This window comes from Dipodomys merriami, unplaced genomic scaffold (genome assembly GCF_024711535.1).
Source record: "Dipodomys merriami isolate MVZ:Mamm:240054 unplaced genomic scaffold, mDipMer1.0.p SCAF_1349, whole genome shotgun sequence".
NCBI lineage: Eukaryota > Metazoa > Chordata > Mammalia > Rodentia > Heteromyidae > Dipodomys > Dipodomys merriami.
The window spans coordinates 162171-179704 of record NW_027202659.1 but is presented as its reverse complement, the minus strand read 5'-3'; the positions used below and the strand labels follow the sequence as shown (position 1 = coordinate 179704).

Sequence of the window (17534 nt, the reverse complement as noted above, 5' to 3'; positions counted from 1 at the left end):
CTACAAGGCCTGATGTTGGGAAATTCTTTTCTTGCCTGGGTGGGGTCTTGCACTGAAGAAATCCAGTTGTTTCCTACAAGATGGTGCTCAACCTGCACTGCAGGCTCCACCTTACTGTCTTTGGCATTAACTAGAACCCCACTGGAGGCCTGTGCATCTGGCCACAGATGGGCCCTATTTAATCAGGTGAGTGCTCTTCATAGTGGAAATAGTTCAGGGTGAGGGAAAATAAAAATAGCAATGGCTTCATATTATTTGCTTGAGCCTGTACCAAAAGAAATGTCTCAATGAGTGCTCAAGGGCTACTGAGGCTAGAATGCTGTCCTGCCTCTGAGGACCTGACCTGGGGAGGGATGTCTAGGGCCCTGGTTCCACCCACTTAGGGACAGTTCACACACATGGTCCAGATAAAGATTAATACACACATGATAGAGCATGGAGCCACTGGCCAAACACCTTGTTGCAGTTGATACCAATGAGAAGAGGTGAGTAAATGGAGAGTGAATGAAGATAAAACGAGGAAGGCTAGAGAGGACAGAAGGGAGGTTGGATGGGAGACAATGCACATGTGCATATATGGTAGTGTCTTGATGGAGGATGACATTATTTTGGGACACATTCAATTTACCAGTCAGGACTACGAGATGAGTACCTACACACGGAAAAGATGGGAACAAGAGGTAAAATCCATAGCGTGCAGACCAAAGCTAGAGCCATCAAAAAGTGGGTTCTACTGATGTGACTTATAGTGAATTGTATAGCCAGTTAGTCAAGTGTAAGTAATTGAATTTAAGCAGATGGCTTTTCGTTGAGACGCACACAACTTTCAAACAATATTAACTATGTTTGGTCCATTTTATTTTAGCAGTGTTTCCAATAGCCTTTCATTTACACCATTGATTAGCAAGGAATTACGGCTAGACACTAGAAAAGACTAACAGTAATTTCTCTTATGTAGTCATATTCAAATGGAGAAGTGTACTACACAAGCTATTAAGGCCTACAGAGGAAGGGGACCAGTAGCAGGGAAAATGCATGGTAGGTATAAAGAACCTGAGAGGCTTGTTGTTTCTCATGGATATGTAATTGGTTTTGAATATTTGAGCAGGGAGAAAATTGAAACGCTTTACTTCAGAACAAGAGTTTAATGCTATACTAAAATGTTTTAAAATACTATTACAACACTGAATCCAACAATATAAAGAGATGAACATTACATGATTTAACCCAGAAAAGCAATGCCGTGGGGGAGGGGTTGGTGGGAGAGCAAAGGAGGGGGAAATGATGCATGAAAGGAAATGTACTCATTGCCTTGTTCATGTAACTGTAACTCCTCTGTACAATACATGACATTCCCAGTTTGTGTTATCATATATTTTTATAGATAAAAAAATGAAGGCATATCCACTTCCTGTACAACCATAGTATTTACCTTATAATGGAAAGTGAAAAAGTTAAGCACTTACCATATCCCTTATATTCTTAAGGCTCTTATCCAAACTACATACTTCCATTTTGTTTTTTTTTTTGGGGGGGGGGTGTCAGTCCTGGGGCTTGAACTCTGGGCCTGGGCGCTGTCCCTCAGCTCTTTAACTCAAGGCTCGCTCTCTACCACTTGAGCCACAGCTCCACTTCCGGTTTTCTGGTGGTTTATTGGAGATAGTCTCAGGCTTTCCTGGTGGGCTGGCTTTGAACTGCAATCCTTAGATCTCAGCCTCCTGCATAGCTAGGAATACAGGTGTGAGCCACCATGCCCAGCAGTACTTCCATTCTTTAAGGGGAAATATATAGAAAGCATTGGCATATTTTAAATTTTATCTGGATTTTCTGTAATGAGTCCTTTTGTGTTTGACAGAAAATGGAAAAACTGAACTTTCCCATATTCCTTGTTTACAGGACTTTCTTCCAGTATGGGTTTTTCATGTAATCGAAGTGGAATATGTGAAGTCTTTAATAAAATTTCCTATATGTGTAAGGTTATCATGCAATGTGAATTTTAAAGCCAGGAAACTTGTCTAGTCACATTCATTATTCACAGCTTCTCTCCCATGAGCACTTTCATCTTCATGAGAACTGAAACTTCATCCAGACAGCTTGCTTTTCACTGTCAGTGCTGTATTCGAGGTCAAGTGTAAGACAGTTATGCAGAAACTTTTTATGCAATAAAGGGATTTTCTCCAACACAATTTCTTTCGTGTTTACAAAGGAAGCCCATTGTTTGCATTAACTGGGCTTTTCTTCAGTATGAATAGTCCCAAAGATTTGGGAGGTTCATGGGAGCAGTGATAGCTCAACACTGTTTACAGTCATGTGGTTTCTCTCCAGTATCATACTTTCCCATCGATTACCTTCATTGGGAAAATGAAGATTTTCATTTACAGTCCATTTCCAATGTTTTGTCACATGTATTTGAAAACTTGTGAGAGAACGAGGATTTGCACATTATTTAGATTCAGAGGTTCTCTCCAGCTTTTGAATGGAGTTAGAACAGAAGGTTCTCACACATTATTTATATTTATAGGGATTTCCACAGGATGAGTTTGTTCATGTTTTCGAAAGGACTTTAACGACAGAAAGCTTTGCCATTGTTTAAGCTGTAAGGTTTCTCACCAGGATGCATTTGTGCATGACTTCAATTGCAAGTAATTTGACTAAAGGCTTTACCAGTGTTTACTCATAGGACCTGCCTCTCTCCAGTATGGTATCTTTGATGTATTTTCAATATACTAGAAAAAGCAAAGGCTTTCCCACATATCTTGCATTTAAAAGGTCCGTTGCCAGTGTGCCTTAGCCTGTGTATACGAACACTTGAAGGAGAACATAAAGCTTTACCACACTGCTCACATTGATAGGACTTCTCTCTACTATGAATTCGTTTATGTGTTTGAAATGAACTGGGATAACTGAAGGCTTTCCCACACTGCTTGCATTCATAGGGCTTCTCTCCAGTATGAAGTCCTTCGTGGTATTTAACCGACTTGGAATAGCGAAAGGTTTTCCCGCAGTGCTTACATGCATAAGACTTCTCTTCAGTATGAGTTCTTTCATGGTTTTGAAGGTTATTGGCACGACTGAAGGGTTTCCCACAATGTTTACATTTATAGGGCTTCTCTTTAGTATGAGTTCTTGTATGTATTCTAAGTGTACTAGGGTAAGAAAAGGCTTTCCCACACATAACACATTTATGAGGTCCATTTCCAGGGTCCATTACCCTGTGTCTTTGATCACTAGTGAGAGAAGTGAAGGATTTGCTATATGATTTACATTCATTGGACTTCCCTGCATATTCTTCACTCTCATGTGAGTTGTACATAGAATGACTTCCAGTGTACCTATTAAGAAATGAGTGACATATTAAGACATCACATTAACTACATTTACATGGTTTTTCAATACTAGGAATGATTTTTCAGATTAAGAGTTGGAATCTCACTGATAGTTTGCCCACACTGAGTTTTATGAAGTCACTCTACTCTGAGTTCCGTGCAAAGATAGAAGTACATTATTACTGATTGGTTTACTAGTTCTATTGGTTTACTAGTTCTATTTACTAACTTGGACTTACATTACAAACAATTTAACAGGCAAAGTACAGACTTCCTACATTTCTCAATTATTTGGAAATAGATCAATTCCATTGTAACGTGGTCTTTCAGCAGTTACCATCTAAGAACTGATAACCACATAGAAAGTTTTTAAGCTATATTTAGAACGTAAATATTTTGAAGACTGAACATCCATGTTGCATTCAAGTAAATGTTTCTGGGGAAAAACTGCCAAAAATAAAAGTGCTTTTTGTTTGGTTTATTAAAAAAAAAAACACATGTAGGAGCTGGGAAGGTGGCTCAGTGGTAGAGTGCTTGCCTTGCATGCATGAAGCCCTGGGTCGATTCCTCAGCACCACATCAGCAAAAAGATAAAAGCCGGAAGTGGCGCTGTGGCTCAAGTGGTAGAGTGCTAGCCTTGAGCTGAAGAGCTGAGGGACAGCACCCAGGCCCAGAGTTCAGGCCCCATGACCGGACCTCCCCCCAAAAAAACAAAAGCACATGTGCAACAGCTTCTAGAACATTGCTTCATCTTATGAGTACAAATAACTAGATTTACCCAGGCTTTTTGTTTTGATCATCAATGGCTTGGTCTTCCCATTCATTTCCTAAAATGTAGACCCAGAAAAAATTATGAATCATTATGAATTTCAAAGAAATAATAGATTTGAGCTGCACTGTATACTATAATCAAATGTGAAATTCACAAAACATTCCTTTTCCATGTTCCAAAATGATGGCTAAAAGTATCCCCACCTGTCCTCTATTTGATTAAGTAAAGCTTACCTACAAAAACCAAGTTCCTGAAGACTTCCTTCATCACATCTCTGTAGAGATTCTTCTGGGAATCATTTAGGAAATCCCACTCCTCTTTGGTGAAGTTCACGGCTACTTCCTTCAAAGCCACTGAGTTCTAAAACATTCCACATATGAGCAGGGGAAGTGAGATTGACAGCACTGGGAATCTATACTCCTTAGGTATGATATTCACAGGGTCTGGTGATCCCGATATTCCATGATTTGGTTATCTAAAATGTTACTTTCCCTCTGTATTCACTTCCTTGCACACAGTTGGTGACAATGGAACAGAGCTACTCAGAAAAGCAACAGCAGAGTAGAAACCCTTCCAAACTACTGCATTTAGGTAGCAAGGTCTGTTACTGGGATGCCTCTAATTTCTTTTCATACTGTATATATCTCTAATTCCTGTTATAACTAAGTCCTACACTCTCTGCAAAAAATTATTAACATTTGGGAGTACTCATTCTTAAGTGATGTGTGTCAGAATTTAGGAGAAATCCTATATAAGCCTAAGTGTTAAGTGATTCACATGCCAGGCCCTAATGGCTCAGGCCTGTAAATAAATACTAGCTACTCAGGAAGCGGAGATCTGATGATGACAGTTCAAAGCCTGCCTAAGAAGGAAAGTCTGTGAGACTCTTAGCTCCAATAAACCACCAAAAAGCCGTAAGTAGAGCTATGGCTCAAGTGGTAGTAGAGCAGTAGCCTTGAGCCAAAAAACTCAGGAACAGCTGAGTTCAAGACCCAGGATTAGCCGGGTGCTGGTGGCTCACATCTGTAGTCCAGGCTACTCAGGAGGCTGAGACCAGAGGATCGAGGTTCAAAGCCAGCCCAGGCAGGAAAGTCTGTGAAACTCTTATCTCCAATAAACCACTAGAAAACCAGAAGTGGCGTTGTAGCTCAAGTGGTAGAGCGCTCGCCTTGAGCTGAAGAGCTGAGGAACACAGCCCAGGCCCAGAGTTCAAGCCCCGCGACCGACAAAAAAAAAAAAAAAGACCCCATTATCAGCAAAGAGAAATTAAGAAAAAAATTAGCAACACAGTTCCTAAACTGTTTAGGCAAAAATATGGCATTTACTGAACAACTTTTCTTAAGTTACTATTATTTCCTTTTTTACAGTTTTTCCTAGAAGAACAGCACAAAGGCTCTAACAGCCTTTCCTGGTAGACCAAAATTTCATGCTGGCTATTACAATTTGTTAATTGGCGGAAGTGATCCTATTCTGTGTGCCTATATCAACAGAACACTTTGGAAGTTTGTAAGTGGCTTACTCCCTACCAAATTTATCAATGTAATAAACAAGATTGTGATCAATAAAGAGAACACTGACATTTCCTGCTGGTTAATATCAAAGCATAATGGGAAAAGGGGAAGATATTATGTACTCATAACCATAGCTAACATAATATTTCATGCAAATAAAGGCTTTGCTTCCATCAGTTTCTAGAAAACAAGACAATGATATCTGTTCTCTACATTCTTGGTAAACATGAGAAATGTGCTACTGGAGATAATGGGAAGAAAACCCAAACATTCCAGATTTGAAAGGACATGCACATACAGCTTTGGAGACAGAGATAAAAACCAAATGATTGGCACTACAGATAAAGCTAGGTACATGCAAAGCCACACAATCTCTCATTCACCCTCAGAAGAAACAGCCCACGTGAACTTAAAGATGCTACGAGGCACCCAGTCCTGACCTTTGCACACTACCACCTTTCTACCCTTCCCTCACCAATGGCCACCATTGGTATTTCTTTTTTTTTTTTTTTTGGGTCCAGTTGTGGGGCCTGAACTCTGGGCCTGGGCGCTGTCCCTCAGCTCTTCAGCTCAAGGCTAGTGCTCTACCACTTGAGCCACAGCACCACTTCCGGCTTTTTTTTCTTTTTGCTTATGTGGTGCTGGGGAATCGAACCCAGGGCCTCATGCATGCAAGGCAAGCACTCTCAACTTCCCAGCCCTTCTTGTATTTCTTGTTTCCTAGAATGTCAGCTTCAAGTGGACAGGGATATTTGTGCAGACTTATTCACTGTAGTATCTACTTTAAGACTTGTTTCACCGGAGATTAATACTTGAGAAGTCACTACTGAAAAGGAAAATGCATGTGCAAGTTTTAAACTTCATTACAGTCCCGTGTATTCCCAGAGTAAATTGTTTTCAACTTCATTTCCTATGATGGACAGTGTCATCATGACCCTAGCCAATTCCTAGAAATGGAGTGAGTCAAATGAGTTCGAAATATAGGTTCACACAAAAATCTGCAGTTTAGCTGGGCACCGGTGGCTCATGCCTGTAATCCTAGCAACTCAAGAGGCTGAGATCTATGGATCGTGGTTCAAAGCCAGTCCGGGCAGGAAAGTCTGTGATAATTTTATCTCCAATTAAGCACAGAAAAAGCAAGAAGTGGCACTGTGGCTCAAGTGTTAGATCACTCACCTTGAGCTGAAGAGCTCAGGGACAGTGTCCAGCCCCAAGTTTGAGCCCTAGAACTGGCCAAAAAAATAAAAGAGCAAACCAAGCTTGGTTTGTTGGTGAATATGAAAATGCCAGAAGTAGCCGGGCGCTGGTGGCTCACGCCTGTAATCCTAGCTACTCAGGAGGCTGAGATCTGAGGATCACGGTTCAAAGCCAGCCCGGGCAGGAGAGACCGTGAGACTCCTATCTCCAATAAACCACCAGAAAACCGGAAGTGGCGCTGTAGCTCAAGTGGTAGAGCGCTCGCCTTGAGCTGAAGAGCTGAGGGACAGTGCCCAAGCCCAGAGTTCAAGCCCCACGACCGACAAAAAAAAAAAAAAAGAAAAAAGAAAATGCCAGAAGTGGCGCTGTGGCTCAAGTGGTAGAGGGCTAGCCTTGAGCTGAAGAGGTGAGGGACAGCGCCCAGGCCCAGAGTTCAGTCCAACTGACCAAAAACAAAAAGAAATAGATGCCTAAGAATAGCCAATAGGGCTAATGGTCAACGTATTTTCCAGAACACCAAGAAGTGTTACACACTGGATCCTTTGGAAACACTAAATTCAGGCATGTTTGTGTATCCTGACAATAGGAACTGGGCTTAGGGGAGATAATGTCCAAGGGAGGAGTTACTGCGAGGATCCCTGGGTCAGGTCTTCCTTTACAGGGCCTCCAGCTACTCTCCTGAGAGGCCGCACCCTAGATCTCAAGCTCTATTCGGGAAAGAAGTGACCAGGAATCTCAGACACTGCACAGACCACGACAAGGCAGCGCTGGGCTCGTTATGTCCACCTCCAGCAGTTTTGAAACACTGGGCTAGGGAGAAGGGACAAATTTCCCTGTAAAGTTTCCCAAGAAGATGCTCAATCCAAAGATTCTGGTAAGGTATCTGTGCCAAGAAAAGAAATGGGGAGAAATGGCTGAAATTTCTACAGGAGAGCATTAGGTATTTTATTTTAATATTTTTTGGGGGGTCTGGTCGTGGGGTCTGAACTCTGGGCCTGGGCGCTGTCCCTCAGCTCTTCAGCTCAAGGCTAGCGCTCTACCACTTGAGCCACAGCGCCACTTCCGGTTTTTTTCTTTTTGCTTATGTGGTGCTGAGGAATCGAACCCAGGGCCTCATGCATGCAAGGCAAGGGCTCTACCACTGAGCCAACTTCCCAGCCCAGCATTAGGTATTTTATTCATTGATTACCTTCATGTGAAATATTCATAGATATCCCTTACTGTGTAAGGAAAATGACAACTTAATTACCATTTCTACAATAAATAATACAGGACTCTGTATTCACACACAGTGAGACCTATTAAAGAGGATACTCTTAGGAGAGGAGCACAAAGGAGCAATGTTTAGATGCATCTGATCATACAAAATAATATTTATTCAAATGAACTCCAAGAAATGGGAAAAGAGGTCTTTTTCCTCTGTTGCTGTTTTCCTCTTTGGCTTGTTTAATTATGTCTTTGGGAGGGTGAAGATGGGGCACAAAATTGGAGGAACAAAGAGTGAACAAATGCAGTAGTGGTACTCACTACACATTGTTAAGAATAAGCCATACAAGCCGGGCGCTGGTGGCTCACGCCTGTAATCCTAGCTACTCAGGAGGCTGAGATCTGAGGATCGAGGTTCAAAGCCAGCCCTGGCAGGAGAGACCGTGAGACTCCTATCTCCAATAAAACCACCAGAAAACCGGAAGTGGCGCTGTAGCTCAAGTGGTAGAGCGCTCGCCTTGAGCTGAAGAGCTGAGGGACAGCTCCCAGGCCCAGAGTTCAAGCGCCATGACTGACAAAAAAAAAAGAGTAAGCCATACACTTTGATATACATTATACTTACCTGTATATTTGTGGGAGAGTGGGGAAGGACACAGATTCCGAAAAAAAGGGTGAAAAAGTGCAGCTGTGGAGCCTGGTAGGCACTGATGAAAGTAACTATACAACTTACCGGAGGAGACAGGATGGAAGAAATGGAGAGAATAAGGGAACAGATGACATTGTAGAAAAGGAACGGTAATGTAACCCCTCTGTATATCACCTCTATAATAACAAACCTCTATAATAAACTACAAAATTTGTGGATAGGAATGGGAGGGAAAAAACTGGAGAGAGCAAGAGAAGGGGTAACATTATGCAAAAAGAAATGTACTTTTAGCTAGTCTGAAGTGGCTCATGCCTGTAATCCTAGCAACTCAGGAGGCTAAAATCTGAGGACTGTGGTTCAAAGCCAGCCTGGGCAGCAAAGTCATGAGACTTTTTTGTTGTTCTTTGATTCTTTATTTTTTAAATACATAATTTACTGCAAAGATACTGTACTGAGGGCTTACGATTACATGAATGAGTTTCCATGAGACTCTTATCTCCAAGTACCCACCAGAAAATTGGAAGCAGTGCTCTGTCAAGTGGTAGAGCACTTGCCTTGAGCTGAAGAGCTCAGGGACAGTGCCCAGGGCATCTTGGTGGGTGATGAAGACTTTCTCATGAGACTGTGAACTGAGTGCTCTGCCAACCTGCCCCTGCCCATGATCCTACCTAGGACCCTCCACCATGCCCACCAGTGCAACATGCGTCCTGTCTCCTCAGGTGGAATCCCTGTGTAATATTAATATGTATTTTCTATTAGGCAAGAGGAAGTCTGTTGATAGTGTTGTTATATGCTAATTCAGTCCCAAGATACAGAGAAGCCACATTTTGAGAGGTACAATAGGGGGTCTTCATTTGAAGGCCAGCAACTGTGGGCAGACCCATATCCCCCAGAAACTTGCAGCTTCAAGTATACTTAATACTGTTAGGAAAGGGAGCCATGGAGGTAGTAAAGAAAGAATGGAAAAACCACTTCTACAGACCAGATCAACCCTAGTGGGGAGTTAAATTAGGGTGCCGCGTTGACCTGCACAGAGTCAGAAGCAAGGCCAGGTGAGAAATGGCAGCCAAGGTGTGCCACTGAACAGGGCCCTGGTCAGGGCCAGTGTCTCTGCAGAACATGGGGAGGACCAGGTAGGTCAGCCAACCCCCAGCCCCACCCAGCCTCTAAGAACCCATTGCCCCATCACCGGTGACAATACTACTCCAGGAGCTGGTGGACATTCCCTGCTGTTCACAGGGCTGCCAAGGTGCCCAGGTGAATCCAACTGCTTACCACCCACCATGCTGCCAAGATGGCCAGCTAACACAACTTGTTACCACCCATGATGCTGCCAAGATGACCATCTAACTCAACTCCTTACCACCCACCATGCTGCCGAGATGGCCAGTTAACCCAACTCCTTACCACCCACCATGCTGCCAAGATGACTAAACCCAACTCCTTACCATCCACCATGCTGCCAAGATGACCAGCCAATCCCAACTCCTTACCACCCACCATGCTGCCAAGATGACCAGCCAATCCCAACTCCTTACCACCCACCATGCTGCCAAGATATACAGCTAAACCCAACTCCTTACCACCCACCATGTTGCCAAGATGGCCAGCTAAACCCAATTCCTTACCACCCACAATGCTGCCAAGATGGCGCCACTACTCAACTCCTTATCCTCCACCATGCTGCCATGATGGCCAGCTAAACCCAACTCCTTACCACCCACCATGCTGCCAAGATGACCAGCTAAACCCAACTCCTTACCACCCACCATGCTACCAAGATGACTAAACCCAACTCATTACCATCCACCATGCTGCCAAGATGGACAGCCAAACCCAACTCCTTACCACCTACCATGCTGCCAAGATGGACCACTATACCCAACTCCTTACCATCCAGCATGCTACCAAGATGACCAGCTAAACCCAACTCCTTACCACCCACAATGCTGCCAAGATGACCAGCTAAACCCAACTTGTTACCATCCACCATGCTCCCAAGATGGCGCCACTAACCCAACTCCTTACCACCCACCATGCTGCCAAGATGGCCATCTAACCCAACTCCTTACCACCCACCATGCTGCCAAGATGGCCAGCTAACCCAACTCGTTACCACCCACCATGCTGCCAAGATGGCGCCACTAACCCAACTCCTTACCACCCACCATGCTGCCAAGATGGACAGCTAAACCCAACTCCTTACCACCCACCACGCTGCCAAGATGGCGCCACTAACCTAACTCCTTACCCTCCACCATGCTGCCAAGATGGCCATCTAACCCAACTCCTTACCACCCACCATGCTGCCAAGATGGGGCCACTAACCCAACTCCTTACGACCCACCATGCTGCCAAGATGACTAAACCCAACTCTTCACCACCCACCATGCACCACTAACCCAACTCCTTATCCTCCACCAAGCTGCCATGATGACCAGCTAAACCCAACTCCTTACCACCCACCATACTGCCAAGATGACCAGCTAAACCCAACTCCTTACCACCCATCATGCTACCAAGATGACTAAACCCAACTCGTTACCATCCACCATGCTGCCAAGATGGACAGTCAAACCCAACTCCTTACCACCTACCATGCTACCGAGATGGACCACTATACCCAACTCCTTACCATCCAGCATGCTACCAAGATGACCAGCTAAACCCAACTCCTTACCACCCACAATGCTGCCAAGATGACCAGCTAAACCCAACTTGTTACCATCCACCATGCTGCCAAGATGGCGCAACTAACCCAACTCCTTACCACCCACCATGCTGCCAAGATGGCCAGCTAAACCCAACTCCTTACCACCCACCATGATGCCAAGATAGGCAGCTAAACCCAACTCCTTACCCCCCACCATGCTGCCAAGATGGCCACCTAAACCTAACTCCTTACCACCCACCATGATGCCAAGATGGCCACCTAAACCCAACTCCTTACCCTCCACCATGCTGCCAAGATGGCGCCACTAACCTAACTCCTTACCACCCACCATGCTGCCAAAATGACCAGCTAAACCCAACTCCTTACCACCCACCATGCTGCCAAAATGACCAGTTAAACCCAACTCCTTACCATCCACCATGCTGCCAAGATGACCAGCCAAACCCAACTCCTTACCACCCACCATGCTGCCAAGATGACCAGCCAAACCCAAATCCTTACCACCTATCATGCTGCCAAGATGGACAGCCAAACCCAACTCCTTACCACCTACCATGCTGCCAAGATGGACAGCCAAACCCAACTCCTTACCACTTACCATGCTGCCAAGATGGACAGCCAAACCCAACTCCCTACCACCTACCATGCTGCCAAGATGGACCGCTAAAGCCAAAACCTTACCATCCAGCATTCTGCCAAGAGGGCCATCTAACCCAACTCCTTACCACCCACAATGCTGCCAAGATGACCAGCTAAACCCAACTTGTTACCATCCACCATGCTGCCAAGATGGTGCAACTAACCCAACTCCTTACCATCCACCATGCTGCCAAGATGGTGCCAGTAACCCAACTCCTTCCCCCCACCATGCTGCCAAGATGGCGCCAGTAACCCAACTCCCGACCTCCACCGCGCCCTCAGGTCTGTGCCAGGAGCGGAGCCGGACAGACGGGACTGCGGTGCTCACTCCGACCCTGCGGGCGGAGGACTGGGCGATGTGGGTCTGAGGCACAGGAGCGGCCTCGGCGGCGCAGGGACCGGGACTCCAGGGCGGTGGGCGGGCGGCGCGGCTGCCGGAGGGGCGCCAGGCCCAGGCCGACAGGGCCGGGCCTGGGACCAGGGCCGGGGCCGGGGTCGTCGGGGACCGGGGTCGGCGCCGACCCTGCGGGCCGCACTCCGGGGCTGACCCGAGGCTCGCGCTCCCACGCACGGGGACGCGCACTCACCATGTCTGGCCTCCTCCGATGGCCTTGCAGGGAACCACGCGTGCGGACGAGGGCGCAGAACGCGGCGATCCGTCCGGAGGTCCGCGGAGGAAGAGCGCCTGCAGGGTCCCGAGGAACGAGGCCGGCGGCGAGCCCGCCCCTCCGCGGCCGCGCAATTGGACGACTCCAGCCTGCCGAGCCCGCCCCTTGGCGGCCACGCGATTGGACGACTCCACCCCGCCCGCCCCTCGGCGGCACGCGATTGGACGATTCCACCCCGCCGAGCCCGCCCCCTGGCTGCCGCGCGATGAAACGACTCTGCCCCGAGGGCCGGACGGGGCGCGCTGGCGCGGAGAGCCCGGGCGGAGCTGTGGCTCCGGAGCTCTCCCTGAACGGGTCTTGGCCGCGGTCAGGGCCAGGCCTCGAGGCGGCCGGTGTGATTGATTTGCCGGGCCTTTCCTTACCCCTGGCGCTCACAGTGACGTCCTGTGGTGATCACGTTGGTTCCGGTCTCAGTTAAGCTAGTGCTGCCACGCTGTTAAATAAGGTGAAGAAAGGGTTTTAAAGACTGGTATCCTCCCATTAGTATCAGGACCAATTGTCCTTCCACAAAGCAGTCTTTGGGCCCCCGGTGAAGGAACACCCCCCTTTACCGGATGAGGTGATGGAATCCGAAGGAGTATTTGCTTAGAAGGAATAGCTCATCGCTTGTCCTGACGGTGTTTGGTACTTTGGGGGAGAGACACTGTCCTGACTCAGACTCAATCCTGAATTGAAACAACACAGAGCAACTCTTAAAAAGTCAAAATCCTACAACTTCCCCTAGTGTCCCTTCATGACTACGAAATATGAGGACAAATCAAAGTGAATTAAGCTTACCAAGAAATCCACATCTTTCTGATTTACCAACTGATCAGGAAAAATAGTGTCTTTTTATACTAAATTCTAGAACAAATAGGATGAACTAATAGGTTTATTTAAACTGATACACAGTTGACAGTCTTCATGAACTAAATCTCCCTGGCTACAATTCTAATATGATTGAAATTAGCAAAAAGTTGAGGAAAAGAAATCTTTGGAAAACTAAAAAGATTTACATTTTCCTGCAATACCTTGAGCCCATTCATACAGTTTTCCCTTTTGCTTCAGAATCTTTCACTTCTTTTTTTTTTTTTTTTTTTGGGTCGGCTATGGGGCTTGAACTCTGGGCCTGGGCGCTGTCCCTCAGCTCTTCAGCTCAAGGCGAGCGCTCTACCACTTGAGCTACAGCGCCACTTCCAGTTTTCTGGTGGCTTATTGGAGATAGGAGTCTCACGGTCTCTCCTGCCCGGGCTGGCTTTGAACCATGACCCTCAGATCTCAGCCTCCTGAGTAGCTAGGATTACATGTGTGAGCCACCAGCGCCCAGCAGAATCTTTCATTTCTGACACACTCCTTTGTTTCTTGGTCGTGGGGCTTGAACTCAGGCTGTGCACTGTCCCTCAGCTCTTCAACTCATAGCACTCTGCCACAGCACCACTTCTGGCTTTTTCTGCTTATGTGGTACTGGGGAATTAAACCCAGGGCCTGAGTACTGAGTACAGAGTACTGAGGCTCAGGAGGCAAAGCTCGTGGCCCTGGGTCTACTAGTCAGTACTTCCGCTCTGGGCTGGAGGGCCGCCTCCTTAGCTGCCTGATCGGCCAAGTTATTTCCTTTGGTTATAGAATCAGTTCCCTTTTGATGGCCAGGGAAGTGCATAATGGCAATATTTGCTGGTTTCCATATGGCCCGGACGAGGCTTAAAATTTCTTGTTTTTTTTTAATAGCCTTTCCCTCAGCTGTCAGCAGCCCCCTCTCTTGGTAAATGGCTCCATGCACATGCACGGTGGCAAAAGCATACTAACTGTCCATATAAATATTTAGTCTCTTCCCTTTTCCCATTTGTAGGGCTTTTGTTAGTGCCACTAGCTCTGCTCTTTGTGCGGACGTTCCCTGGGGGAGTGCTTCTGCCCACATTATCTCAGTGTCCGTGGTGACTGCTGTGCCCGTGTACCTTTTTCCATCTTGAATGAACCTGCTACCGCCTGTGAACCAGGTATGCTCAGCATGCGATAGTGGCGAGTCCAACAAGTCTGGCCTCTTTTCCTTGGCCCGGTCTCTCTTTTCATGCTCAATTTCACGTTCTCTGTCCTTCCTTTCCAGTCTTCGCTCCTCTGTCTCTCTCTTATTGTAAACCTTTTCCGCCGTGGCTACTAGATCTCTAATAGACTTTTCACCAAGTCTGTCTAGAGCCTACAACTTTCGCTTTATGTCTGGTACAGCTTAATTTATATAGGCAAACATAATCATCTGAGCTGACTCCTGGGTCTCAAGATCATATGGGGTATATTGACTAAAAGCTTCCATGAGCTGCTTAAGATATGCTGCCAGACTTTTACTTCCTCCCTGTCTAACATCATAAACTTTGGCCATATTAGTAGGTCGGCGAGCCACTGCTTTGAGACCTGCCAACAGAGCCTGGCAGTAGACGAGGAGTCGCTCCCTACCTTCAACCGTATTGTAGTCCCATGTTGGTCAGATCTCAGGAAAATAGGCAGCGATCAGGGCAGGATCCGTGATGGGCGATCCTGTGGGCCAGGGATGTTTCCGGGCCACTTTCTGGACACGGTCTCTCTCTTCAGTGGTAAAAAGGACCTGCATGTGGTACTGAGGAATCAAACCCAAGGCTTCGTGCACACCAGGCAAGCACTCTACCACTAAGCCACCTTCCCAGCCCCTCCATCTATTAGTTTCTTACAATATGTTGAATGCTGGATCTACATCTTACCCCTGGAAAGGGGAGAAGGCGAAACTCATTTAAATCATGTAAGTTCAAACAGAGCCAGGTGCTGGTAGGTCATGCCTGTAATCCTAGATACTCAGGAGGCTGAGCTTTTGAGATCTTTAGCCTCTGTTTGAAGCCAGCCCAGGCAGAGAAGTCCATGACTCATATCTCCAATTATCTAGAAAAAAAAAGTGGAGGTGTGTACTAAGTGATACAGCAAAGAAAGAGCATGAGGCCCTGAGTTCAAGCCCCAGTACTGGTGCATGTGCACACACATGCATGTGCGCGCGCACACACACACACACACACACACACACGTCCAAACACTACTCATCAAAGAGGAGGAAAATGAAGGTTTTCTCTATGCTTAACCCAAGTCTGAGGAGGATGTGCTCCTTGGCATTCTCAAGATTTTTATGATTCAGCAAGAGCAGATGGAATTTTACAATAAACTTTTGCATGCCCACCAATCAGGTTTCTACTCTCTGCCCTTGCTGGCATACCTACTCTATTGCTTTACAACACTACACTCAACACTGTTGTTCAAGGTCTCCTTACCTACCTACCTGTAGTATAGGTTTAGTACATATTGGATACTCTATAACTTTGGGGGGAAATTGTTGCCAACAAGAAACACATCTTACTGAAAGAAAAATAAAGGCTTTTTGGGTTCAAAGACAAAAAAAGATCTGAGCAAATGACCCCTGAAAGCAGGCAGTAGTAGCCTACCTACATATAGACTTCAAACTAAAATCAGTCAGTGAGTGGTGCTATGGCTCAGGTGGTTGAGCATTAGCCTAGACCTGAAGAGCTGAGGGACAGTGCTCAGGCCCAGAGTTCAAGCCCTACTACTGACAAAAAAGATAAAAAGAAATTGCTTTCATAAAATGAGTAGAGCTAGGCACTGGTGACTTGTGCCTGTAATCCTAGCTACTCAGGAGGCTGAGATCTGAGGATCATGGTTCAAAGCCAGCTGGGCAGGAAAGTCTGTGAGACTCTTATCTCCAATAAACCTAGAAAACTGGAAGTGGTGCTGTGACTCAAGCTGTAGAGCACTCCCCTTGAGCTGAAGAGCCCAGGACAGTGCCCAGGCACAGAGTTCAAGCCCCCCAAACCAACAAAAAAAAAATGTTGGCTCTTTGGAAAAATAAGATGAATAAATCCCTAATTTTACCAAAAAGAGACCAAGAACTTAGTAAAATTAGAGATGATAATTAGGATATCACAAAGAAATCCAAAGGATCATGAGAGAATACTTTTGATTTTAGCTTGTTATACAGAAGAGAATTTCATTGCTACATAAGAAATCCTTGAGTATGTGTTTAAGCTGGAAAATATGTAAGAAAAATGTCTAGATACAGTTGATTTGCCAAAGAAGATTAAAGCAAGAGAATACCACTTAAGCAGATTAATAATCTCCCAGCAACATAACTGACTTCTACCCCTTGCTAGGTAGTGGTAGTTATGATAACCCAGAGACATGCCTAAAGACAAATGTCTATCATGGCATTTACTGGTATACTATATATATATATATATATATATATATATATATATATATATATATATATATATATATAAATAAATTTTTGCCAGTCCTGGGGTTTGAACTCAGGGCCTGGGCCTTCTTTTGCTCAAGGCTAGCAGTCTTTCGCTCTTCCACTGCCACAGTGGTCACTTCCATTTTTTTCTGTTAATATGGTGTTAAGAAATTGAATCCAGGGCTTTGTGCATGCTAGGCAAGCATTCTACCACTAAGCCCTTAATTTTAACTCTTTTAAAATGAACCTATTTGAAAATTGACATCCAGCCTCATAATTTGCATCTCCTTCCAATGTGCACTTGTTTACATTATCAAGGTTCTGTGATTGCTAACCAGGCACCAGTTTCCTTTTTCCAAATTATTGTACCATAGCTTGAACTCAAGGCCTAGCACTTGCTCGGCTCATTTATTCTACCACTGGAGCCACACCTCTAGCCCTGCCTTTGTTGCTAGTTATTTTGGAGATGTAGTCTTAGGGACTTTTTTGCCAGTCCTGGAACTTGAACTCAGGGCATGGGCACTGTCCCTGAACTGCTTTTGCTCAAGGCCTGCATTCTACCACTTGATCCAGTGTTACGGAGGAGTAGAACCCGTGGATTCATGTATACTAGGCAAGCAGTATTCTACTAAGCCACATTCCTAGCCCTGCT

At 45.7% G+C, this 17534-nt stretch overlaps 1 protein-coding gene across 1 annotated transcript in view; it reads right to left on the bottom strand.

Moving 5' to 3' along the window:
* Positions 1-1220: 1220 nt before the first annotated feature.
* LOC138825133 (zinc finger protein 717-like) overlaps positions 1221-17534 on the bottom strand; it is a 30863-nt gene continuing 14549 nt past the window's right edge. The window contains exons 6-12 of the transcript XR_011371351.1: positions 15345-15519; positions 15064-15211; positions 13191-13304; positions 12559-13072; positions 4332-4458; positions 4105-4153; positions 1221-3332 (exon numbers count right to left, since the gene is read on the bottom strand). The gene's annotated coding sequence lies outside the window, so the exon portion shown is untranslated. The remainder of the gene's footprint in view (positions 3333-4104; positions 4154-4331; positions 4459-12558; positions 13073-13190; positions 13305-15063; positions 15212-15344; positions 15520-17534) is intronic.